Source organism: Camelus ferus, chromosome 11 (assembly GCF_009834535.1).
Source record: "Camelus ferus isolate YT-003-E chromosome 11, BCGSAC_Cfer_1.0, whole genome shotgun sequence".
In the NCBI taxonomy this organism is placed as follows: Eukaryota; Metazoa; Chordata; class Mammalia; order Artiodactyla; family Camelidae; genus Camelus; species Camelus ferus.
The window spans coordinates 4009548-4037088 of NC_045706.1; the positions used below are offsets into that span (position 1 = coordinate 4009548).

The window sequence follows — 27541 nt, forward strand, 5'->3', positions numbered from 1 at the left end:
AAAGAAAAATCTCCAGACTTCGACTCAAGCTGATTTCCATCATTCTCACTGGGTGATGTTTCACATCAGGTATATCTTTATGTGCTCGTGACAGATTCCCTAAGCCTCAACAGAATCTTCATCAGCATCTGGGCTCGTTCCACACAGAGTAAGAGCAGTTTCCATGCCCATCCCTCACAGCCATCTTAATTAGGTCAAATACCCAGCATGGAAACAGCCAGCTGAGTTCCTGCAAACATGCCAGTAAGCAGTTTCTACCCCCTCGCTCTCAAAATAGCTGATAATTAAAGTACATTCTACCCTGCACTGTCAATAAATTTGATGTCCACAGAGAACGGACATGAGCAACTGCACTTTTAAAAAATTTTCCAGAAAATATGGCTCATAGTCCCTAGACAGAATGAGACGGCCTACTGGAAAGTAAAGAGACGATTCTTCCACTTTTTTCTTGATTTGCATAGAAAGTTAAAATAGCCAAAAAGCTGTTTGAATTGGTCATTTTTTACTCAGGAAACCTAAAATAATAAACATATCATAAAGATATCATCACTTCCCATTTCATACTTAAAGGCAGCAAAATTATTAAGATTGAGAAGACTGTATAATAGCAACTGTGTGATAAAGTATTTAACGCTAAAGCAAAGACAAGAGAACAACGACTACTTGTTTTATAGTTTCCCTATCCTATTTCCATGATAATAGAAAGAGAAAGTAAAAACCAAAATTCTTAAAATTATGTATCAGTAGAATGCTTTAACCCACAAAGGAGCTAATAAAAATTTTAAGACACTGGTATATAAAGTTTAGTAATAGATTAAAGAAATAGAATATTATGACTTAGGAATTTTTGTTTAAGAAAGTAAGTTGGTGGGGGAAGGGGGGTACTTCAGTGGTAGATTGCATACTTAGAATGCACTAGGTCCCAGGTTCAATCCCCGGATCCTCCATTAAATGAATGGATGGATAGATAGATAGATAGATAGATAGATAAAAATTTTAAAAGCATAGTTCTTTAAAAAAGGGGAAGGAGAGTTCATCATAAATAATCAGTTCAATATACCCTAAAATATTTTCTATGAAAAATTCTGATTTATAAAAACATCACTTATTACAAAAGCATTCTTGCTTAACATGATAGAAGATAGAACATTAAACATTACACTTATTAGTGAAATGCTAGGATTATTCCAATTAACACTAGGAGTCAAGTTCTAATGCTTATTATCAACCTTATTAATTATCATTGTTCTGGAAGCTCAGGCCATGCAAATACAATGAAAGGGAAGAATTAAATGATATCAGAAAGGTGTGTTGAAAAAAATTCATTATGTAGATTATTTACAAAAATTTTCATTATGAAAATTACTTACAAAATAAAAAAGAAGCCATTAGAAAATTGACTATGATTAATGAAACAGTTTAATCAATTAGCTGGATTCTAGATAAACATGAAAAATAAAGTTATACCTGAATACTGCCCCCCAAATAGTGACATATAAATTTTTAAAGATACGATTTCCACTTCCAGCCGAGATGGAATAATAAGGACTTGACTTGCCCTCATCTGCAAACCATCAAAAAAATTAAACAAAATAGATGAAAAAAGAAGTGTTTTCAAAACATTAGTCATCAGGCATAAAGGACAGTGATCCATGAGGGACAGAAAACTAATGATATTCACCACACACCTGCTCCGGCTAACGTGAGAGAATCTAACGTGAGAGAATCTGCAGGCAGGGACGCTCGGGTGGAGGCCTGCAGGTACGCCGCACTACGACCAGGAAGCTGAGAGTCCAGGGAAAGAGGACAGTAAACTTCTTAAACACGGTGCCAGAGAGGAGAGATCTGTGCAGAGAGAGAATTCAGCAGAGTGCTGGGTCTGGTGCGCGTGTGAGGAAGCTGCTGGAGGCTGGAGGGAAAAACCACTGCAAGGATTAGAGGGAGAGATGCCCCGCAATCACACAGGCCAAGAGTCCCACCTGATCCCGTCAGTCAGACTGCAAACCTTATGATCCACAAGTCACTGCGTAAAGCAGTCAGAAAGTCTTGCCTTGGGAGCAAGGAACAAGTGCATCTTCACGAAATGCTGTTCTGGTTTATAAAGATCAGAACAGAAATCAATGAGATAGGAAAAGAAATAGGAAAAAAAAAGCCGATTCTTTGAGAAGATCTGTAAAACCGATTAATCTCTATACAGACTGGTCAGAAAAGAAGACAGAAGAAAGCGAAGACTGAGAGGTGACATCATTACCTATTATAAAGATACTAAAAGAATATTATAAAACTCTTATGTTTTATAATATTTGACAGGATAAGATGGGCAAATTCCTTGAAAGACACAAACTTTCAATGTTCACTCAAGAGGGAATACATAACCTGAATTTTTAGTTAAAAAATTTTCAACAAAAAATATTACAGACCCAACTATCTTCACTGATGAATCCTATCAGATATTATAGAAAGGAATAATACCAGTTCTACACATATTCTTCTGGAAATAGAAGAACAGTAGCAATTTTAAAGAGGTCAGCTTCACCCTAAGACCAAAACAAGTGAATAGGCCAATTCTCCCCAAATTTATCCTTAGACATAACACAAATCCAATCCAATTGAAATCTAAACAAAGGGTTTTCAGAAATTAAGAAGCTGATTCTCAAAATTAAATGGAAATATAAAGACTGAGAATACCCACAACAAATTAGAAAAAAATTCAAGGGCAAAGAACTCACACTGCTGACCTCAAGACTTACTACACAGCATCAGGAAACAATACAGTGTGGTAGTGGTGTAGGAATAGACATAGAGCAGTCAGAAAGGCTAGAGTTTAGAAACTGTCCTAAACATACCTAATCAATGAATATGAGACAAAAGCTACCAAGGTAATTCAATGGACAGCCTATGAGAGAAATGAACCTTAATCCTTATACCGTGTAATACAGAAAAATTAACTCAAAATTGATCATAGACCTATGCATAAAACTAAAACTATAAAATTTCTATTAAAAAATAAGCCTTGTGACTTTGGGGTAGGCAAATATTTTTTAAATAAGAGAAAATCCTGAATAATAAGCAAAATGTGATTAATTGGACTTCATCAACATTAAAACTTTTCTTTCAATGGTTCTGCAGTTTTCAAAATATAAGGTTTACACTTCTCAGTTAAATTCATTCCAAATTATTTCTGATGATATTGTAAACAGAATTGTTTTCTTAATTTCATTTTTGGATTGTTCATTGTTTAATGTATAGAAACACAATTGATTTTTATATATTAATTTTATATCTTAAAACCTTGCTGAATTTGTTGACGAGTTCTAATAGATTTTTAGTGGATTCCTTAGGAATTTATATGTACAAGATTACATCACCTGTGCGTAGAGATAGTTTTCTTACTCCTTTCCAATCTGGATGTGTTTCACTTCTTTTTCTCGCCTAAGTGCAATATCTAGAACCTCTAGTATAATATTAAGTAGAAGTGGCAAGAGTGGACATGTTTGCCTTATTTCTGATCTTAGAGGGGAAAGCATTCAGACATTCACCTTTAAAAATGATGTCAGTTGTGACTGTACAATAGGTAACTTTTATCTGATTGAGGAAGTTTTTCTCTATTCTAAAAAAAAAATGGAATACATCCCTTGTTCGTAAGTCAGAAAATGTAATATCATTATAATGGCAGTATTTCCCAGCTTGATCTAGAGGTTCAAGGTAATTCCTATCAAAACCACAGCTGGAGTCTTTGTAGAAATTTGCAAGCTGATCTTAAAATTCATATGGAATTGCAAGGGACCCAGAATAGCCAAAATAATCTTGACAAAGAACAAAATTGGAGAATTCACATTTCTCAACTTCAAAATTTAATACAAAGCAACAGTAATAAAGACAGAATGGTACTGGCATAATGATGGACACAAAGATCAATAAAATAGAAATAAAATAGACTTACGGTCAATTTATTTTTGACAATTTTGCCAAGATCATTCACCGGAGAAAGAATAGTTTTTTCAATAAATGGTGCAGGGACAACTGGATTTTGCCACATGCAAAGGAATAATATTGGATTCTATGAAAATTAATTCAAAATGGATCAAGACCTAAATGTAACAGCTAAAACTAAAAAAAAATCTTAGAAAACACTTTAAGAAAGTAAAAAGACAAACCATAGAATGGGAGAAAATATTGGCAAATCACGTATCTGGCAGAGGGCTTGTATCTAGAATATATAAAAAACACAACTCAATAATAAAAAGACAAATAAAACAAGTTTAATATGGATGAATGACTTATATAGACATTTCTTCGAAGAAGATATACTAATAACCATAGTCAGCGTGAAAAGATATTCATCATCAGTCATCAGGCAAATGCAAATCAAAACCATAATGAGATACCACTTCGCACTCAATAGGACAACTATAATTAAAAAGTCAGCTGCTAATCGTTGGCAAACATATGGAGAAATCATAACCACCATACACCTGAAACGTAAAATGGTAAAATTATAAATTTAAAAATGTAAAAAAATTACAGTGGCATTATTTATCATAACCAAGAGGTGGAAACAACCTAAATGTCCCAAATATATTGAACAGTAGATAAGCAAAATGAAGGTTATCCATACAATGGAAAATTACTCAACCGCAAAAAAAGCAATAATGTTTTGATACATGTTGTAATAGAGATGATCCTTGAAATCACTATGCTAAGTAAGAGAAGTTAGTGACAGAAGATCACATCTTATATGGTTCTACATATATGAAATGTCCAGAACAGGAAAATTTATATAGAGACTAGATTAGTGGTTACTTAGAGCTGGGAGTGGAACTTGTGGGGATGGGGTGCGTAGTTAAATTATATGGAGTTCTTTCATAGTGAAGAAAATGTTCTAAAACAGACTGTGGTGATGGTTGCATACATCTGTGAATGTATCAAAACTACTGAATATTTCAACTTAAAAGGGTAAATTTATGGTATGTATATTATTTCTCAATAAAATTGTTATAAGAATTAAAAACTATGTTCATTGATAGAAAAACAAAAAGGCTAACCATTAATAGGAGAAAGAATAAATGATTTTCAAAACACATATCTAACAGAGGACTTATAGCCAGAATATACAAAGAATTCTTTGAACTCTATAATAAAAAGATAGGTTGATTAAAAAAAAAAAAAAAAGCTAGGCCAAAGATTGAAGATTTGATCAGAAGAAAGATATACAAAAGCAAATAAACCCATTAAAAATGTTCAACACTATTAATCACTGAGGAAATTTAAATTAAAGCAATCCTACTCCTTAGTACTTACTGAAGAGAAATAAAACTGTACCCAAACAAAAGAGCTTGTAGATAAATGTTGATAACTGATTTATATTCATAAATCAGCACTGAAAACTGGTAACATTCAAATATCTATCAACAGACAGATGATAAACTAATTGTGGTACATCCACCCAGAGGAGTACTACTGAGCAATAAAAACTAAAACAAATAAGGATGTGTTCTATAGATGGCATAATGCTACGTGACTGAAGTCAGACACAGAATAACACATATTATCTGATTCCACTTAAATGAAACTTCAGGAAATGCAAAACTCAAATGCTAAAAAGCATAATAAAAACATAGAAGTGGTTGTTCAGACCACTATTTAGACCACGTTATTTAGAGCCTATCTGGGGAGAGGATTAACTGAAAATGAGCACATTTTCAGGTTAATGGAAATTCTCTATATCTTGATTGTGTGTATATATGTACATATATATGAATATGTATGGGGTACAAATATATATAATGTATACTTGTTAAAACCCATTTAACTGTACACTGAAATAAGTAAATTTTATTAGCTTTAAACTATTCAGGACTTCAAATTCACTCCCTGTGAAAGTGGGGAGTGATAGTGTCAACCTCAAGAAAAAAAATTAAATGAGATAGTAGAAGACAATCTGTCAATAAATATCTGTTACTATTATCAGCTGCCCCATGTAATAAAACAGTATGAATAATAACATGCCTGCTCATTTAGTATTGTTTATATTGATTTACTACATGCCTGACTTACCTTAAGTACTTTCCAAATGTTGAGGAGGGCACCATTATAGTTTCCATTTATACATAAGAAAACTGAGGCAACAGGATACATAGCATACGCAGAATCTGACAGCTGGTAGGTGGACAGAGCATGTGACTTGAGTCTGCATTCTTACTGACTCACAAATAAGGGATAAGAGAATATGACATGTGTGGTTCCTTCTGTATTTCAAAGGACATTTATATATGTAAATTTGATTTACATATGGATGATATAAATTAAAGCTGTATTTGCTTTGTTAAACTGGCCCATTGTTCGAAGGCACAAGAGAAGGCCCCCTACTCAATTTTACTTTTAATAATTAACTTAGTGTACCTATCTTATTATATAAGTTTTCTAGTTCTAGGAAGAAACAAAGAGTACAGGCGACTGGTCAACACTAATTCAGTTCTTCTGAGAAGTTTATATCAAATTAGCATCTTTTTTCTTTCAAGCCATTTAGGAAGAAATCATCTAACCCCAACTTTACTTTAGCTTAATCAATCCAATTCAGTTATTTAAGTCAGCATCAAGAATACCTGGAGCATATTAGAATCTCAGTGAGTGTTAACTGAATTAATGCATGAGCAAATAATTCCCCAAATAATTTAACACATGGAGACATATAACCAAACTACTTTCTGTTAATGCATCTGCTTAAGTGCAAATAAAATAATTCCATATGAAAACGCCACAGTCTGTAAGTATAAGCTTTTGGTAAACATCCTACCAGAAGTGTCTTCCTACAAATATTTGCTACTCTTTCAGATATATAATATTGAAATTAGTTGGTATTAATCTAAACTAGGTTGTTGTAAATTAAAATGTTAATTTTAACCCCCTAGGACAACTACTAAGAAAATAACTCAGAAAATATAGTAAAAGAAACAATAAAGGACTTCAATAAAAAAAAATACCCGAAATAATAACAATAAAAAAGAAACAATAGTAAGCCAGAAAGAGAAAGAAAAATACCATATGAGATCACTCATATGTGGAATCTAAAAAAACAAACAAATAAACAAAACATAAATACAAAACAGAAACAGACTCATAGACATAGAATACAAACTTGTGGTTGCCAAGGGGGTAGGGGGTGGGAAGGGACAGACTGGGATTTTAAAATGCAGAATAGATAAACAAGATTATACTGTATAGCACAGGGAAATATATACAAGACCTGTGGTAGCTCACGGCAAAAAAAAAAATATATGACAATGAATATTTGTATGTCCATGTATAACTGAAAAATTGTGCTCTACACTGGAATTTGACAAAACACTGTAAAATGACTATTACTCAATAAAAAAAATGTTAAAAAAATAAACAATAAAGGAATTAAAATGATACACTACAAAATATCTATTTAACACAGAAGTCAATAATGGAGGAATACCAGAACAGTAAAGAAATAAGACATATATGAAACAACTATCAAAATGGCAGACATAAATCATACCTTATTAGTAATTGTATTACATGTAAATGGATTAAGAGCCTCAATTAAGACGCAGATATTGGCAAAATGGATTAAAAAAAACATGATCAAACTATGTGCCATTTATAAGGGACATAATTTAGATTCAAAGACACAAATAAGCTGAAAGTAAAAGGATGAAAAAGATACGCCATAAAAATAGTAAACAAAAGAGAGGTGGAGTGTCTACACTAGTATACAAACGTACTTGAAGACAAAAATTGTTACTAGAAACAAAGAATAACATTTTATAATGATTAAAGTGTCCATATATTAAGAATATATAATTATAAACATATACACACCTAAAAAGAGACCAAAAGTACATGAAGCAAAAATTGACAGACTTAAAGAGAGAAACAGACAAATCAGCAATGAGGTTGGAGTCTTTGATATACCACTTTCCATAATGAATAAGACAACTAGACAGAAAATGAACACGAAAGTAAATACAAAACTCAAACAATAGTGTGAAACAACTAGATCTAAGCGATGTCTATAGAACATTCCTCACAACAAGAGCAGAATACATATTCTTCTTAGATGCATATATAACACTCTTCAGGACAGACCATATGTTAGACCATATAGAAAAATCTCAATTAATTTTCAATTATTAAAATTATACAATGGAATGAAATTCACAATAACAGGAGAGAATTTGGGAAATTCACAAATATATCAAAATTAAACAATGCATTCCTAAATGACCAAAGCATCAAAGAATAAATGACTAGGAAAATGTAATAATACTTTGAAGCAATGAAAATGAAAACATAACATACTAAAAATTTTGAGGTGCAGCTGAAGCATTCCTTGAAGGGAAATTTATAGCTGTGAATGCCTATATTCAAAAAAGAAGAAAGTTCTCAAATTACCTAAATTTTCAACCTAAGAAAGTAGAAAAAGAAGAGCCAACTAAATTGAAAGCAAACATAAAGAATGAAATAATAAAGATTAGAGCAGAAACAAATAGAATAGAGAGTAGAAGAACAATAGACAAAGTCAAAGAAAAAGAAAAAAGAAAAGACATATCATCTGGGAAGGAAGAAGTAAAATGATCTCTATTTGTAGATGATATGATTTTATATATAGGAAATCCTAAGGAATTTTTAAAAACCTATTAGGTCTAATAGGAAAATTCAGCCAGGATACAGCATACGACACCAATACTCAAGTCAGTCAGATTTTTTCACTAGCAACAAAGAAGTCAAAAATGAGATTAAGAAAACAATTCCATTTACAATAGTATCAAAAAATAATTTTAAAAGTATAAAAGAATAAAATACATTGGAATAAATTTAAGAAAAGTAGTGCCAGACTTGTACACTGAAGCCATAAAATATCACTGAAAGAAATTAAAGGAGATCTGAATAAATGAAAGACATCCCATGTTCATGGATTGATAAACTATTGTTAAGATGACAATATGCCCCAAAATGATATACAGATTCAATGCAATTCCTATCAGAATTCTAGCTGGGGTTTTTCTTCAGAAATTGATCATCTGATCCTAAAATTCATATAGGAACCAGAAGAGCTAAAACAATCTTGAAATTGAAGAATAAAAGATGGAGGACTCATGTTTCCTGATTTCAAACTTACTACAAAACAACAGTAATCAAGACAGTATGGTACTGGCATAATGGGACACATATAGTATCAGTAAAATTGAATTGAGAGTCCATAAATAAACCCACACACTTACTGTTAATAGATTTTTGATAAGGGTGCAAAGACAATTAAATGGGGAAAGAATAGTATTTTCAGCAAATGGTGCTGGCACAGCTAGATACCAACATGTAAAAGAATCAAATTGGACCCAGCTTTATATGATATACAAAATTTAATTCAAAACAGATCCAAGACCTACACATAAGAGCTAAAACTATAAAGCTCTTAGAGAAAAGCATAGATGTAAACCTGCATGACCTTGGATTATGCAACAGTCTCTTAGATATGACACTCAAAGCATGAGTAAAAAAAGGAAAAAAATAAATTCATCTTTATCAAATAATAAAAACATTGTTGCTTCAAAAGACACTATCAAGAAAATGAAAACGCAGGCACAGAATAGCCCACTTACACGGTAGGCAGTAAATGCTGGTTCTGGGCCAGCAGCTCACCTGGGGCTGCTACACAGAGCACATACATGGCCTGCCTATGAAGCTTCAACTTCTCAGCATGGTGACTGGGTTGCCAGAGGTACATGTCTTAAAAGCATTCGAGAAGCCCGGCTGGAAGCACTAAGGCTTCGATTTGGAGGTCACACAGCATCCCTTCCACAGCATTGTCTTGGTCAAAAGCAAGGGGCAGAGGAGGTTCAGACTCCAGGGGAGGCAAACAACCCGCCAGAGTGAAGGTCAGGAGGCATGGTTAATTTGCAGGGAGGGTGCGGACACCACACTTTGATAAAACACTGGAATTTTATCTGTTTCACTGTGTTCAATCTTTGAAATGAACAGATGGTTCTCAGCAAATGGGGTCTCAAATTTAATAGTTCAATTCTTTTTTTAAACAACTTTATTGAGATACAGCTTACATACCACACAATTCACCCTTTTAAAGTGTAAAAATTCAGTGTTTTTTAGTATATTCACAAATACGTGCAACCATCACCACAATCAATTCTGGAACATTTTCATCACTTCAAAAAGAAACACTGTACCTTTAACTATCACCCCTTCTTTTTTCCGAATAAAATATCTGTCGAAATTCTTGTACATACAGTGGGCGACCCTTTTATGGTGGGGTGGCTGTGACTGAGCTGCAGGTGGGGGCCCACAACCTGTACGCACACACCTTTCCCCGCCGGGCACTGCCGGCCACCTCCAGTCCCCATCGGAGACTCACAGCTCACAGAAGGCAATCTGAAAATCGCAGGTGATACGGAAGCCCATTCTCCTCCTCTCCAGGTCTACCTTGTTCTCTCAGAAGCAGAATAACCACAGAGGAAAGTTCAGTTTTGGGACACTGGTGACCAAAAAGATTTTTGAGTTCTCTCGCATTTGTCATTCTTAGGAGTTTGATACAAACAAACACGGGGAAGATCACAAGGACTCTACAAAGCACAGTCCATTACGTCAAGGTGATTCATCTCTGAGAAGCAAAGGCCAATGTTGCTGTATCCAAGCCTCTGACACTAAAATCTCAAACAAAAGAGTGCACTTTGGGAAACGCAGAGGGTGTAGTCATAGGATCCCTGCGCATGAAGTGGGGGTGGAAATCCCAAAGTCCGAAATAACAAAAAGATTTAAAAGCTCAAGAACAGGAAGGCATCCAGGGCAGAGAAAATGTTCCAAAATCAAGGCGAAGCTGCCAAGACCTCAAAACTGATTCAAAGAAAAAGTCACTTACTGGGAACACCGAGGTACAGGCCCAGACCAGACACCTTCCAGCCCTCCATCCCCAAGCATTCTCTCCTCCGTTTACTGAGCGCTGCTTTTTCCAAAAGCAGCGGCATCCATGCCCACCACAGGTGTCAGCAGGATGATGTAATGCACTCCACACCCCAGCAAGGAAGAGACACCCGGATTGTCCTCTGAGCCAGCATTTTCTATTAACAACATTTGGGACCAACAGCAATGGTCAACCTAGTCTTCTTTCTAACTTAAGATTGAGAAGGATCTTCAGAGAGATCTCAGGAATCCACAAGTAATTCGTAACAAATTTCTTGAGCACGTGTGTGTTCCTTTCAGTAATTACGGTAGTGAAAAAACATTTGAGTGCATTGATATTTAATTTTTGTATTGTGTACAGCTTGAAAGTTTAAAGAGATTATTACTCTCACTAGCCCCACACCTCATGGTTCTACTTTACTAATGTATTATACTTATTAGTAGTGCGCTTTTGATGAAATTCCCTTCCCCTGAAGGAAAGAAAATAATAGGAAAATCACTCTCTATTCATAAAAATCAGCTCATAGAAGAAACAGACAAAAAGGGTGAGGCTTGCGGCCCAGAGCGAAAGGGAGGGGCGTGGACAGCGGGTGTCCTGCTTCCCGGCGCCTGGTGTGCGCTTCCAGGAGGAGGCGCCCAGGGAGAAGGCAGCCGGCCTCCTGACCCGCCCCGGCCCGCTGCCCTCCTCGCGCTGTCTAAAGCTACAGGACCTGACAGCTTGATTGGAGCCTCCATGTTCACTGCTCAGATTTTCCGATGCTCGTTCCCTTGCAGTGGCCTTTGTGAAGCTGTCAGTGTCTACCTTTCATAAAAAATGGTGGCGATTCTTGAGACAGGATGCGCCCTCATTATCTGCAGCTGAGTCAAGCCCCACGTCCCTCTCGAAGCCTGCTCCCATCTTGCTCCTCCTCTGGCTCTTACCTGCTGTGTCTCGGTCGCACCTAATTGCTCCTGCTTCGTGCCTGTTGAGAGGTGTGTCCTGTTCCACCACTCGCTTCCCAGATGCACATCTGATGAGATGTGCCGTGCCCCGCCATGCCCCCGCTAGGCTGAGGGGGACAAGATGTTCATTTGGACCACCAATTTCCACTCAGGCTTTACAAAATCTTCAAGTCGTGTCTTTTCTGGGACTTGAAATCTACTCCCTTCGTGGTTGAAATGTTTCCGATAAAAGTAGTACACTCCTTCCCATTTCTTGGAAAAAACTTAAGTCATCCCAGCGCAGCAAGGAGGGTTGCTGTTGTGCCGAGTATGTTGTACGCCCAAGGCAAGGGGGCTGAGTCTCGCTAACACTGTACAGATCTCCTGAAGACGTTTGCCTTTGGCTGTGGAAAAAGAGGATGTCATCCCTTTAGACAAAATATGCTTGTTTCTTCACTGATAACTCATTTTCTGGGGCAACTTTCCAGGTTGAATCCGTGGGCTTTTGATCTGTAAACTCAGAAGACACGTTTCAGAATTCCAATTTCTTGAGAAGCCTGGACACCAAGGAAGAATATGTGATTACACATCTTTTTCTCCACCTGCGTGTCTGGGGCGTTTCACAAACCTCCGTCCATTCACCCGCTGTCCAAACGCCCCTCCTGGCTCAGACACAGGTCGCCCGTGTGCTTGTCACGCCTCAGCCCCTGGACGGCACTGCCCCGTCTGTGTCTTACAGGCTTGGGGATGCACGTGTCTGTAATTCTTCCTCATCTCGGGGCACCCACACCTGCCCCTTACTTCCAGCTTCCCATTAGCACCTGGGGTTAAGCTCCAGCTGGAAGCAACTCTTTCAGCAGCCTTATCTTCAACTCAGTTCAGGCTCCCCAGTTGCCTGAGGTACACTGACTGATATCGTACACGGCATTCATCCATTTCGGAACAGTGATTCGAACTGAAAGCTTTCACCTCAAACATAAACCACCACAGAATCTGTTTCCATGCAAGTCTTCTGAGACATTATCTGATTTTTGCAGCAGCAGCCATTGATTTAAAATAACACTGGTGCAAAACACAACCAATCATTAGACTCTTCTGACATAAGTTAAACATCTTTGCTCCCTAAAATAGAATTATGTGTGCCGCAGAAATGTATTGGAGTAAAATTATTCCTGAATGTAACAATGACAATGCAATTTCCTGGACTTATGATGGGCACTTTGGGAAATGCGTTAAGTAACCTAAAAGAGTTAATGTCCCTCCCACAGCGCTTTATTTTAATGTGGAGGAAGTTTATAATCTAGTATACGACACTGCCTCGCAGGAAGACCACGTCGTTACGAGCCTCCATCCATATGAAAATATTTGCTTTCACGGATGAAGATACTCTCTTGACAAAAATATTAAACGTAGCAAGTTTGGTACTTCCTAAATCCACTCACTTTAAAAATTTGCAGTTCTCACATTAGCACAATAATAAAAATAACATATGTAGGCTCCCACTGCCATTCTGGCCAACGGGGCATTGCAACGGTTGGCCGAACAAGGAGCGGTCCCATTTCTCATTCAGCTTGAGGGGCTTTCTCTGCCATTTGCTGCCTTTTCCTGCACGGTGTCAGTATCAATCTACCACCAGCAAAACGCAGGGAAACGAGAAAAATAAGAAAGATAAATGGCAGGAAGGATGAAAAATTGTCCGTGACAAACACTAGGAACAAAGATAGGGCCTTAAGTGAGGAGCAGCCCCGCCACACAGGAATGCTCAGCCATCCAGGCCAAGCGTCAGAGCCGGAAAGGTCAGGAGAAAAAAAGATTCTGACAAGAATTTGGGGAAAACACCCTGAGAGCACAGAGGTGGCCTAAACTGGACACATGAAACAGGATTCCTGCTACCTTTTTCTGAATGAAAAGAGGCTACTTTTCCAGAAGAAAGAAGAACAAATCCATGTTTAAACGATGCTCATAATCTCTCGCCTAACCAGGCTCCCATAAACCACCCCCCGCCATGTGCAGCGCACCCTCTGAAGCCAGTGAAGGTGTTACGGGAGCCACACGCTTCCACTCCTCCCCTCTGGCACGTTAAATACAACCCATTATCAGCCAGCAACAGCGGTTCCAAATCTGAGGCCCCAGAAGTTGGAGCCCGCACCAAGTGCAGAGCGGGATCCAAGCTCAGACATTCCTTGGAAAGTTTGACTCCAGCTCTCCTGACTCCTTCATGCTGCCAACTTGAAATGAAAACCTCTTGAGAACATGTTTTCTTACAAAATTCACAAAGAGCTTTGCTGCGGAGCCAACAGCTGGAAATGCCGCGCAAGCAGTCGCTCTCCATGATCTGATTTCTTACAGCATTTTGGCACTTCTGGTTCAGCTCCTGGCGGGCAACCAGAAGCCAGAGAGGTAATAAAACATGGTCTGCTCCCAGGCCAGCTCTGGGCCAGGCTTCTTCCCGGAGAAGGGATGACTAATGCCGGAGAGAGGCTGGACCGCGTGCTTTTGCTGCTCTCACAGAAGGGACATAGGAGACGTCTCCAGAGGGGCTCCTGGCTGCTTGGCTTTCCCAGGGTCAGCACCAGGGTGGCAAGGCCAGTTGATGGGCATTGGGTTTCGGGATGGCCCTGACCCCAACCAAATTTAGAAGCACAAATGATGGCAGAGGCGGCCACTGCAAATCAAAGCTTTTAATGTGCCAGATTTAACCCTAAAGCAACTTGTAACAAGTATGTCTATCCCCTAACCATTTTTTAAATAACTGGGGAAAACAAAACTCAGCCAGCTGGATTTGGATGCCTCGGGTTCCTCCTGCACTTACAGTCCCTTATTCTTAGCCGCTTTAGTCTGCCCTTCTTTCATCATTTCCACTCTGCAGAAGAAAGGGGGAGCCGCTAAGGTCTACAAACCTAAGGAAGGTGATCCTGTTGACACTGCTGGCACAGACTCTGTCTTTCCCCCTCCAGGGTGTGTGCATAAGGGAGAGTATTTGAAGGCCCTTCGAGAAGGAGGCAGAGTGAACGCCATTCACAGCAGAGGAACAGCCTCCTGTTCCAGGGGCCGGTGTTCTAGTCACAAAACAACCACAACTTCACCTCTTTTTCATCAACTTCTTAATTATTCTCTCTGCTTATGAAAATGAGTGGCTGTTAAATTTTAGATTACAGAGAGGAATGGCCAAACTTTAATTTTCTGACAGCCAGTTTATGGCTACCCATCAGCAGGGCCCAAATAGATCCAGCAGGGGATGACAGCGCTCAGACGCCATGGTCCTGGCTGGCCATCCATTTGGGGATGGAGTATGAAGACCCCCGTGCAGACAAAGTAACTAAGGCCAAGGTAAGGCAGGAGGCCATGTGGGCACTTGGTCCACTGAAAGCATTGGGGTAGGGTTGCCAGATACAATACAGGTTGCCCAGTTAAATTTGAATTTCAGATAAACAATGAATAGTCTTTAGTAGAAATATATCCCATGCAATGTTCAGGATATACTTAAACTAAAAGTTTACTAATTCGTCTAAGATCAAATTTAGCTGGCATTCTGTGTTTTTATTTTTTTAAATCTGGCAATCCTAACTTGAGGTTTCTGTTGATAAAAAGACAGCCAAGTTCATTCATGCCCAGAACAATCAGACTAAATTAGGAGCCAACGCAGGCCCCGTTAGGACTGAGCAGAGCACGGGAGGAGTAGCAGAAATTCCACATCCAGCTCCTTCCTCATTCACATTGACTTCAAGGATCGAAGTGAGATGCCTGGGACTCGAAAACAGCTCTCTCAGGAAATTAAGCCAGGATGCTAGAAGCCTGAGAAGGAAAATGCATCCAATTCCAAAAGATCAAGTCACACATTAAATAAGGAAATGTTAACTGAAATCAGAGAAACTGGAAACCATCACCTTTTCAGAGGGAAATAAGTGTCTGGTATTAGACAGACAGACAGACAGAGACAGAGAGACTGTGCCTCGAGCCGTCCTCTCTAATCCCTGGACTTCACTGGGCAGAGGAAGACTGTTCGATGCGCATCAGACAACAAGACCAGTGCTGCTTCCCTTACGGAGCTTTTAAAACTCTTTTATTATAATTATTATTATGATTTGTGTCTAAGTAACACAGTGGCATTGCATAAATTTTGAGAACTCCAGAAAAGGATAAAGAGAATAAAAAATGCTTATACTCCCAGTGGTTATACTTGAAGATAACCACTGTATTTCCTTCCATCATTTATTTAGGCATATGTGTTTTTACAACATTGGAATTATAAAGCACATAACATTTTGCAACCTACTTTTATCATTTAATATATTGTGAATGTTATTGTACATGCTTCGTTTCTGAGAACATGGTTTTTAATGACTACTTAGTATTCCATTGCTTTTAATGGACTGCAATTTATATAACCTGTTCCCTCTCATCGGATATTTACGCGGTTTCCCGCTTTGCACTATTACAGACAGCCCCACCCAGAGTGTTCTTTGTACACACAGCTCTCTGTGATTCTTTAATTGTTTACATGGGACAAACCCCTGGAAGTCAATCCAGGTACCAGACCACAAAGTGTGAATAATGCTTAAGTTTTATTTTACTGCCGTTTTTTTCCTCCAGGAAATATCATATACAATACGTAGTAATTGCTGTTTTTCCATAACCATGCCAACCCTGAGCATTACGTCTTTCAAAAATCTTCACTAATTTGATCAGCCACAAATATATCTTTTACTTAAAATTGCATTTTCTTCATTCCTAACGTGACGAACATTTCTCCAAATGTTTAGTGAGCATTTGGAGTTGTTATTTAATGAATGCCTTTTCAAGTTTTTAGGCATTTTTCCCAAGACTTTTACTGAATTATAAGAGTTCTTTATGTATTAGAGGTGATAATCCTTTATTTAACAATATGCTACAGTATGTTCCCATGTGTGTAAAGACTGGTTAGTGTGTAATTTGGTGTTTCCCGTTCGTTTCTCCCCTTGTTCTTCCTCCCCTACCTGGAAACCAGACATGTGTGCCGCCCTCGTGCTTCAGGTCCATCCAATTCTCTTGTACTTGACCTCTGTTACCCACTGAAATGAATTTTCATCTAAGGGTGATGAAGGGATTCTTTTCCAGGTACTTAACCTGCTCTCTCAACATCATTCACTGAATAATCCAAACATTCCCCCACATACTTGAACTGCCACACTTACCGTGTGCTGCACCAGTGGGCTCCCATCTGCCTGTCTGGCCCCGCACCCACACCCCACCATGGAACCATCAAAGCTGTAGAGCGCACCACTTAATTGCTCTCTAGTCTTCAATATTTTGACTATTCTTCTAGAATGAATTAATCAACCTTAAATTTGAATTTTGATAGGAATTGCTCTAAAAGTATAAGCTAAATTGGGGGAATTTGGCCTTTTTGCACTGTCCAGAACCAAGGGCTAGTCTGTATTTACTGAAGATGTCTTTGACACCTCTCCAAACCTCTTGTCCTTTTCTTCACATGGACCCCCTGCACATCTCACCAGGTTTATTCCTAGGATTTAGAACATTACATGGTCTTGGGGACTGGAAATCTCTTATCTTTTTACTTTCCAGCTAATCATTAATGGAATCCAGGAAAGTTAGATTTGTGCCTGCTACCAACAAAAGAATCTCTGTTGACTACTCTCCTTAAAATATTCTTAGAATTTCTAGATATATAATCATACCACATGCAGATTTAGGTCTGTTCCTTTCTAATAGTTGATCTTCCTTTATCTGCTTCCCATTTTATTACCTGCATTAGAACTTGGAGAACAATGTTCATAATGGTGGGGCTGCAGCATCCTGCTCCAGACTCTGAGGGACCTAGAGAAGGTCCTCATTAAATGCTATCTAGCTGCTGATTTCATAGTGTTTTTTCATGTCAAGGAATCATTTTCCTATTCCTGGCTTATTAAGTTTTTATTAGAAATTGATGTTGAATTTTATCAAATGTCCTCAGGGAATTTGTTGAAGTTTTTCCTCTTTTAATCTACTGATGTGATATATTTTATTAATAGATTTCTGAATTTTGAAACATTATTGCATTCCTGGAATAGACCTATATGGGATATAAAACTGTTGTTTTCAACTTGCTATATATTATTTAGGACTTTTTGTTCTTTGATTCAATGAGTCCAGTCTGCATCTTGCAGGTTCCAGCCCGATCCACTTTTTAAGCTTTACCTTCTCAGTGAGATGGGTCTGGAAGTTTCTTAGCCTTTTCAGGTTTTAGAGTTAAGCCTCAGCCTCTCTCTGCAAAATACACCTGGAAACATCTCCTCCCAGTGCTTTGCAATCCTGCATTTAAGAGAGGAATAATGTGTTCTGCACTCCCTCAGCCTCACACTCTAAAGAATTCTAAAATTGTTCTAAAAGAATGACCAAATACTGAATAATAACAAAGAGGAAATGACAGAGATTCATTTAAAAATACTACAAAGCTATAATAATTAAACCACAAGCAACTTTTGAAATTTCTCTCCAAGGTTATTAGCCTGTAGAAGTGTTCTTTTTCATTCCAACTTGAAGATTTCTATTTTCCTCAGAAAAATCTTTCACTCATTGAGTGGAAAACTGAACAATTTATAGTATTTCCTTATATTTATTATCTATTTATTACCATTGAGTCCTTCAGTGTATCTTACGTTTGTTTCCTCAGTCATATTCACTATTTTTTATTACATATGTTATATAATAAATATATATTTCCTCTTTTTTTTCCTAAATCAGATTTGCCAGTAGTTAATCTACTTTAATGTGTATCTGTTTATTTTTAAAGTTGTTGAATTTCTCAACTTAACTGTTTTTCTATGTTCTACTTGATAAAATCTATATTTATTTTCTTTTTTCAGTATTTTTTGAACTTAATATCCTGGATTTTAAAAAAAATCCTAAATTAAATGCTTATCAGTTTTTTGCTGTTGTTTATTGTTTCATAACAAACACATTTAATGCATTTGTCCTTGAATTAACTTTAGGCTCCATCCCCTAAATTTTTATGTGTCCTTGTTTTTTAAATATTCTAGAATTATAGACTTAGCTCCTTTTTTATCTGATAGTCACTGGGAGAGTATCATTTTAATTTTTTAAGCATATTGTAGTTTGTGTTTCTTTTTTAAATTAAAATTTGTATGTATTTTGTGGTCAGTACAGTTTGTTCTTTAAGAGAATTCATTACACTTTTCTTTGTGATTAAGCTTTTTTAGTGACCAGCTTATACAAATATATCATGGGCCATATCATCTTTCTTTGTACGGTACAAGTTTCATTACAACTTATTAAATATTGAATAAGCTCCATTTATTATATTTGTCTAATTCTTTATCTCTTTATTTTTGTCAACTTGTCCAATACTGATGATTGCTTATTAAAGTCACTCAGTAAATTAATTGTTTTTGTCAATTTCTTCTTGTATTTTCATTTACTTTATATATACTAAAAATTGTATTTTACACATAAGTATTTGTCATTTGTTACAGCTTTACGGTAAATTTACCTTTTATCAATATAAAAATAACTCACCTGAAACTATTTAAAGTCTAATTTTTTTATTTTTCAATGGTCCCATTTAAAAAAATTATTGAAATATAATTGATTCACAGTATGTTAGTTTCCAGTGTACAGAAAAGTGATTCACTTATACATACATACTCTTTTTCAGTACAGTTTATTTCAGGACATGAATATAGTTCCCTGTGTTACATAGTAGGACCTTGTCGTTCATCTATTTTATATGTAGTAGCTTGTCTCTGCTAATCCCAAACTCCTAATTTATCCCTCCCCACCCTCTTTGTAACCGTAAGTTTGTTTTCTACATCTGTAAATCTGTTTTTGTTTTGTAAACAAGTTCACTTGTATCATATTTTAGATTCCACATATAAGTGATAGCATATGTCTCCATATTTTTTTAATTTTAGATGTGTCTCTTGTCAGCAGATTTTGATTCTGTTCCTGAATTAAGTCTGAAGGTCTGCCATTTGGGTAGTTTGGCCTATTCATATTTATCTCTGGACTTACTTCTGCTATGCTTTATTTTTAAATATTTCCTTCTTGCTTCTTTTTATTCATCTTTTTCTGACAAGATACTTTTCATAGTTTTTTTCTTTAGTAATTTGGAAAGTGTGAATCTTGGTTTTATTCCACGTGTGGTTCTTTTCGCATTTCTTTTTAAGAAGTCACATATTTTCCTCTGGTTTCTATTAACACTGAGATATTATCCAGCATCTCTTCCCAAGTAAAACAGAAATTTAACACTTTTTTTTTTCCCTGCTCCGTCTGATTTCCCAATTTTTTGCCATGAGGGAAGAGCTTAAACCAAATAATTAATCTTAAATTATCTAAGTTATGCTTTTTTATATGAGTTGCTTTTAGTCATATGAGCCAGAGTTATTTCAACTCTACACGTTTTGCTGAATCTGTTGTTTCTCTCTCTTACGCTGTGATTTTTGTCTCCGGCAAAATGCATTAACAATTCCCGGGAAATAAAAATAGAACCTGGGTAATAAAGCAAAGACTAACCTTTTTTGTTTTTCCTTTTCCTTCGGGCTTAGTCTGGTCTCCCTCGCTCACGGGACGCCCCGCAGAGGCCTGACCCGCAGCCCTTCAGGCCAGCTTTCCCGCCACGAACGGCTGCGTAGACGCCTCAGCGCAGCGCGGCAGAAGCCCCGCCCACCGCGCCCGATCGCGCCTGCAAACGCTCGCGAGAGCCCCGCCCCCTCCCCGCGGGAGCCCTGTGGAGCAGCCCCACCCACAGCCTGCCTGGAGCAGGTGCCCTAGTGCGCCGGCTCCTGCCTCTCAGGTCCCGCGTCCAAGATTAAAGCTTCCCTTCGGAACTGAGCTCAGTCTCCTACTGGCTCAAACCGCACTGGGAAGGAGGACCCTTGCTAGGGCCAGACTCAGAAGGGTTGCAGTGAATGTACAACTTCCATAGTTGGCCGCCATGTGGCTCCAAGTGCATTTTTCAGGAAGGAGACATGAGTGGTATATTTTTCAATTTCTTTGCATATCTGAGAACATTTTTCTCTGTTTCTAACTCAAATCAACACACACGCCATGATCACCTAGCTAGATCCAGGGGAGAGAGAAGGAGATGGCACAAATCTTTGCGATTCATACCTTAAAGAGCTTACAGGCTAAACCAGATGCACCCAAATAGGGCACATTTGGTAGAGGATACTTGGGTCAAACTATTTTTCTATAAAAACTTTATAAGTATTGACGCGTTGCTGTCTTGTCTTTATTATTGCAGCAAAGTCTACCAGCTTATCCAATTTATCCCAAGGAACAAATTATGGTGGGAGATGGGGGAGTATTGGAATTGAATTTTTTTTTTCAGGTAAACTGTTTAGGTAAATAACTAACAAAGTAAACAAAACCATTGGAAATCTAAAGCAGAACTGCATAAAAGCTGTGGGTTCGAATAAAAGTGACACTGACTTGGACTTTTTGTAAGCAAAAGAGACTAATTGCAGTGTGAGTCTTATTTCTTTGGAGGTAAGTGTTTTTCAGCCTGGATGTATGTTTTCTTTTACCTTGAAATTCAGGTTCCATTAATTGTGCCTCGTATTCATGAGCTCTTTGTATACCCCAGTGATGATTTTGGCTTCTCCGCTCACACTACTCTCTCCTTCAGGAATTCCCATTATATGTATATTGGATCTCTTACCTTTGCAGGTCTCTCATTTTCTCCTTTATGACTTTATTTATTTATACTTTCTCTCTGAACTTCCCTGAGGTCTCAAGTTCATCTTCAACTCACTGAATCAATTTTCCATAATTAGCTGTGAAACTACAGTTTAAAATTCAGCAATGACTTATTTGTATGTAGCCTTTGCAGGGGGGAGGGTTTTGCTTTTTGCCATCTTCAAACATGCCTGTTCTGATTTCATAAGTGCAATGTCACCCTACATCTTGTTAAAAACAGAAACTTGTACATTTCTGGAATTTTTCTATTCCTTGCTGTTACTTATGTCATAGAAGGATATTTGCTCAGAACTTCTGGTTTTTGGTCATGAGTCATTGTTCTCTGCTTATCCTTGTGGAGGCAGGTTTCTTTTTTGCCCATTTTTACATTGTTATGGCTTCTGTCACTACACAGTTCAGGCACAGACTAAAGAACATAGGGAAAGTTGAGTGACCCACCTGGCAGTGAGTCTGATAAGGAAGCAGAGTGGGATGCCTTCCCCTGTGAGAACTCACCCTGAAGAGTGCCTACCCTGAGTGTGGGGACCCCACACTTCCAGGAGCAGAGCTCTGGTTCTCCGCCTGGCACGGCTGCTATTGGCATCCAGACGTGCTCTCCTGACACCGAGACTCTTCTGTTCCCCAGCCTAGCCTCTCCCCCATAGAGAATAATAGTACAGCTAGATTGGGATCTTTTCCAGATTGTTCTCAAAGGAGTATTCCTTCCTTTAGGAAAAGATGTGATTCAGGTCAGCCTTTCATTCCCTATGGCCCCATGTACAGAAAACGTAGGTAAATATTTTGAATTTTCTAGTCTGGAGACACTACCATAGTCTCTGGCTCCGCCCTGGATTTTTCCCTACTTTCACAGTTTTCTGGTCCTTCCCATGGGCAGTAAGGGTGGGTCAAAAGATGCAGGCATGAGGGTACCAAAGTCAGTGCCCATCCCACCTGAGAATGAGGAACCTTGCTGCCCACTGGCCCCTTCCCCCAACAGCTGCTCCTCACCTTGTGAGGCTCTGGACCCCTCCCAGCCCACCAGAGGGGAAGAATGGCCCAGTGGCAACCTGACCCAGCTCTCAGGACACAATGCTGGCCTGCAAGTCCAAGAAGACAGCAGACTGGGCCACCGTAAGGCTTCTCCTGCCTCCAGCACCCGCTGGGGCTGGGTTCTCGGACTCAGAAAGGAGAGCTGGCATTACCAGGCTCTCTGGCATCACCTTCTGGAGAGAAGCAGGACTCCAGGCACTGCTGCCGGCTGCTTCCCCAGTCCTCCACTTTCCGGAGGGCTCCCCGGCGACTGCGTCCAGAATCAGCCCCGCTGCCCCTGACTCTGGGCAGAGCCCGCCCTTCTTTCGTTAGGAAACATTTTTATTTAGCCCGCCTGACGCCAGGAGCATTGGGAGGCAAAGATGTGCAATTTTCACATCAAAGTGAAAATAAAACTTCCTCTAGACAGTCAACAGCATCCTGAGACCGAGAAGGCAAATATGTACTCTCCCCTCATCCTTCATCACTTTTTCCCTTTTTTAAAGCCCCCTGTTCCACGTGGCTGACAGGCAGGCGGGGCGTGGGAAGGCTGTTCATCTGCAGTAACCGGAGACGGCGAGGTGCAGCCGCACGCTGTACCCTGCTGCGTATCGATCGCCTCTAATGAGCACCAGTGCAGCTGCGGCTAATGGTGGCACGCCTGGTGTTAAGGGCAAATGTGGGAGAAGATTGTCAACCCAAGGGGCTTAACAGTTGCTGGGCGGCCCGGAGCCCTCGGGGCGACGATGCACTTGAGAGGTCACTGAATCAAATGAGGGGAGAGGTTCAGCGCCTGCCGCCGGAAGAAATGCAGCAGGAGTGGGGTTTTTTTCCAGCAGAGTACAGGCACCAACAACCCCGCTCCCTTCTGCTAGTCATTAGTCCCCGACCCTTTGCCCGATGAGATGGCTCCTACTGGAGCCGCCTCGTCCTAATTATGACTCATCAGACGGCAGCAATCCTACCCAATTAGTGGGGCTTAAGTGAGGGCCACTTGGTGGAACGAGGGTGCGCACCCGTGTGAACCAGGGAAGGACCGCACCTGCTCAAACCCGCTCCCTGCCGCAGCCTGCTCCTTACCTGGGGGGGGGGGGGGCAGGCTGCCATTTGATCTGATTTGCTTGATATTTAATTCACTGTGTTGCCTGCCGCCCCCCTCGGAGATCTGAGAGGGGCTCGACCAGTGGCTGTAAGAGGTGAGAGGCCAGTGGCCTTGGAGGGACAGCTAACTAGCAGATTCTTTGGAAGGCTCGCAGTCAAATGTTAGCGCAGAAAGGGAGCTACAGGTATTAGAAAAGATAAAAAATGAGTGGCAAATGCCTTCGGGGTCAGGCATGTTGCACATTTTGAACTTTAATAGCATAATGGAGAAATTGCAGCTGGGGAGAGAGCCCAGAGCCGGCAGGAAGGAAGGGTGTCCTGAAGCTGGGGGGGGCGAGCAGGCAGCGGGGGAGGGAATCACCACGTGTGTCCCCTGCTTCCCCAAAATGCCCAAACCACTATTTATTTTAACGCTGTAAATAAGCAATCTAAATATTATCCCAGTTCCATAATAAGTAACATGGTAACATGATACCCTGCGGGTATAACAAATTATTTATTAGGTTTTTTAAAATTCTAAGGCAGCGTCTTTGTAACCAGTAGATTTCTGTTGGGTCAGATCATTATAAATATGGGTGGGGGTCTGCCTCCGCCGAGTCTGGGGACGTTATCTATGAAACACAACCGACAGCCACATTTTCTTTGTTGCTTTTTTCCTACGGCCAGAGGAAGCTCTTTAAAGGGGTTACCCCATGAAAAGGTCACACGCCCCCCAAACCCATTCTATCTGCTTCCAGCGCCTCGTCTCACATCTGCCAGAGGGAGAGGAAGGAGAGGATCCATAAGACTAAGACTGATTGCCCAAGAAACCCCTTGGATGGTGAGCCTGCTCTGGGCCGCTTAAAAAGAATGGTTCCATGTGGCAGATGGGTTGGAAAGGTGTGTTTCCAGCCCTCCTGAAACACCTGCTGAGAGCACCGAGTTTGGTAAAGGCCATGGTCAACTTTCCCAAGAATAAAAACCATGACGTGCACTGACTGTTACCAATAAAGCAGAAAAGACGGTGGCATCTGAGACTGCAATTATTAATGAAGATACAATACTTTTATGAATATATTCATTTACTTTTTTTATTCATCAATAACATCCCCATGTATCTTGTTAAAGAATCACTTTTCTAGCCCAACATGAGATGCTGTTGGGTGTATGGAGAAATAGAAGTATGCACTCCTGGCCGTGGAGGTTTGGACAAAGTCAGAGAACAGTACAAGCCAGGGTGTCTGCAGTTAGAAACCCAACACGAGGCACAGACAGGGCTCTGGGTCTCAGAGGAGGAGCCCTGAGCGTTGGGTGGTCAGCGGAGAAAGTCTGCAAGGAGCACACAGACTGGAGCAGAGCAGCCTTGGAGGAGGCGCTTGGGATGGGAAAGGATTGTAAGTGGAGATGCAGGAGGAGCCAAGGTGCAGGGCAGGAGCATTGAAGGAGGACCCTAACCAGTGCACAAAGGATGCTCGCAGATACATGAACAAGAACCACAGACCCTGGGGTCACAGGGACTGCAAATGGAAAGACAATCATATGGGTGACTTCTTCATTCCACGCACTTTTCTTCATTTTCAAATATTCAATAATGAGCAGAACTTATTTTTAGAATCAGAAACACAAATTCATACTGAAAAACGGCACCATCTGTGAATGGCCACGTCCAGCTGAGCTGAAGTTGCACTTCAAGGACAAACGTGGGGGAAAAAGAGGCTGGTTGAGGCCGGAAGCCCAGAGCATCCGACTCTCAGAAATGAGGAAACATGTGCTCACCACGCCCTGGCTGTTGCCAGGAGCCAGGCAAGCCCCCTAGTGCGTCCACAGCTGTGACACAAAAACCCAGTGGGCCATTAGATTTTCATCTGCTAAAGTTCAAAGTTGCCCAGGGCTGCATCCACTTGTTAGCTCCCATGGGATGACAGGCTACATGTACCCCTCTCTACACAGGGAAACTTCATCCCAAATGTGGTGCTGGGAGGCTCCCGGGTCCACAGAAGGGGCACGTCATCCAGCCTGCGGTGGATTCACAGCTTGGGGTCACACGCTGAACATCACAAGGCTAATTAGAGGACATGATCTATGCAAAGCCGTCCCCACAAAGTGAGAGACACTTGGTGGTCAGTGGTGATGGCAGACGCTCTGGGTCTTGCAGAGGGAGCGACCCCCGCTCACAACTCAGCAGGACATCCGTGGGGCCCCCCAGGACTGTGAGCCTCACATCCCCACCCCACTTCAGGCGGGCAAGACAGAACCAGCACTGAAAGGGCTGCAGCAGCTCCTGCAGGTACTGACCGGCCCCCGCCGGGGTGACGGCCCCCCACTCCTACATGTGCATTGCTGGCCTGGGGCACCGCTCAGGTGACTATTGGCCCTCGTCAAAATGCAGGCTTGGTCTTATAGCCTTAGATTCTGAAGGAAGGGCACGCAGATGAACAGACACGGTCATGGAATAGGAGCCTGAGAAGGTCACAGCAAGACAGTGACAGAAGAGATTCTGAGAATCTTGTGTCCTAGTCCCAAGCCTGGTCAAGGAAGCCTCCTCCTGGACCTGCCACACACCAGTCCCCAGGATAGGCTACCATGTTGCCACGAAACATACCTGGGCCACATCCAGCCAAAGCTCAGTTCAAAGGGTTGTCTTGAGAAGGGCCCAAAACAGGGGGACAGACACCCCAAGAGAGAGTGCCCCAGTCCATGCACAGTGTGAACACACAAAGACTGTCCCTTTTCAACTAGGAGAAATGGATCGGATAACACAGGGGCCAGGAATTCCCAAACACACTTCCCCACCTCATGTGGAGAATGGTAACCTTCCTTCAGATTTCACATCTATGTGAGTCCCCAGCCCTACCTCTATGACAAATTAATTAGGGATTGACAGAATCCAGGAAGCTGTAATCAAGTAGGATTTGTCTTGGCCGAGGAGACAGCTCAATTTCAGGACCCTTGGTGGGTCCCGTTGTGCACGGCAGTCTCTGGCACAGGATAAAATGTTCACAGCTACAGAACACACTGCTATCCTAAAGTGATTTTCATTTTATGATATTGTAAAACCATTGAGAATTAATGAATCCTCACTCTGCATGGAGTTTTAGAAGCTAGCAGACCAGTCTCTTTCATTCACAAGATGACTTGCCCAAGGATCCACTGCTGGTTGGAGGTTGAGGGGGCCTAGAGTCAGCCCCTTGGCGTCTGGAGATGGAATCCTCATCGCACAAGCAGAAGGGCTCTGAGCTACCCCGGACCTTATAACTTAAGGAGACCCATGAGGTCTTGGTACCAAACCCAGTCCACCTGGGTGCCAGATCTCAGCTCTGCCGGTGGACCCTCTGCCACCCAGAACTCAGCCCGTGGTGGACAGTGCGGCTTTAGGAGGTGGTCTGGCTGTGGGGCTCTGGACCTTCTGACCTTTCCCTGCATCCCACTCCACTCTTCTGTCCCCACCTGTCTCTGGTCCACACGAGGCTTCCTGAGCCGTCCAGTTCTCTCTAGTTTCTGGACCTTGCTTACACAATCTCAGCCTCAAATGCCTTTCTGTCTCTTCAGAGCCTGGGTCCTTCAAAATCTGTTCCCAGAGCCTAAGTCAAGTACCACCTACTCAAGGAAGACTTTCCCTGGCTCCTGGCAAGCCTAGCCTCCCTGTAGAGAAATGATTATCGCAGCACTGAATATGCTCTGTTATAACTGCTGGAGCCGCGCATTCTCCTGAGGACAGAGGTAGCTTTTATTTTCTCTCTGTTCTTACCATCCAGCGAGTGCCTGGCCTGTGGAAGGCGCTACATAATTGACAAATGACTAAAAAGGACCAGAATTAAGAGCCTATTCTACGCCCATTAATTCATTCAATCTTTATAATAAAAATATAAGGTATGTATAATTTTGCATTAAAAAA

The 27541-nt window shown here is 40.3% G+C and overlaps 1 long non-coding RNA gene across 2 annotated transcripts in view; it reads right to left on the bottom strand.

Annotated features, from left to right (window-relative positions):
• LOC116666920 overlaps nucleotides 1-20481 on the bottom strand; it is a 63739-nt gene extending 43258 nt beyond the window's left edge. For both annotated transcript variants that reach the window (XR_004323724.1, XR_004323723.1), the window contains exon 1: nucleotides 20374-20481. This is a non-coding gene — a long non-coding RNA (uncharacterized LOC116666920). The remainder of the gene's footprint in view (nucleotides 1-20373) is intronic.
• Nucleotides 20482-27541: the final 7060 nt, after the last annotated feature.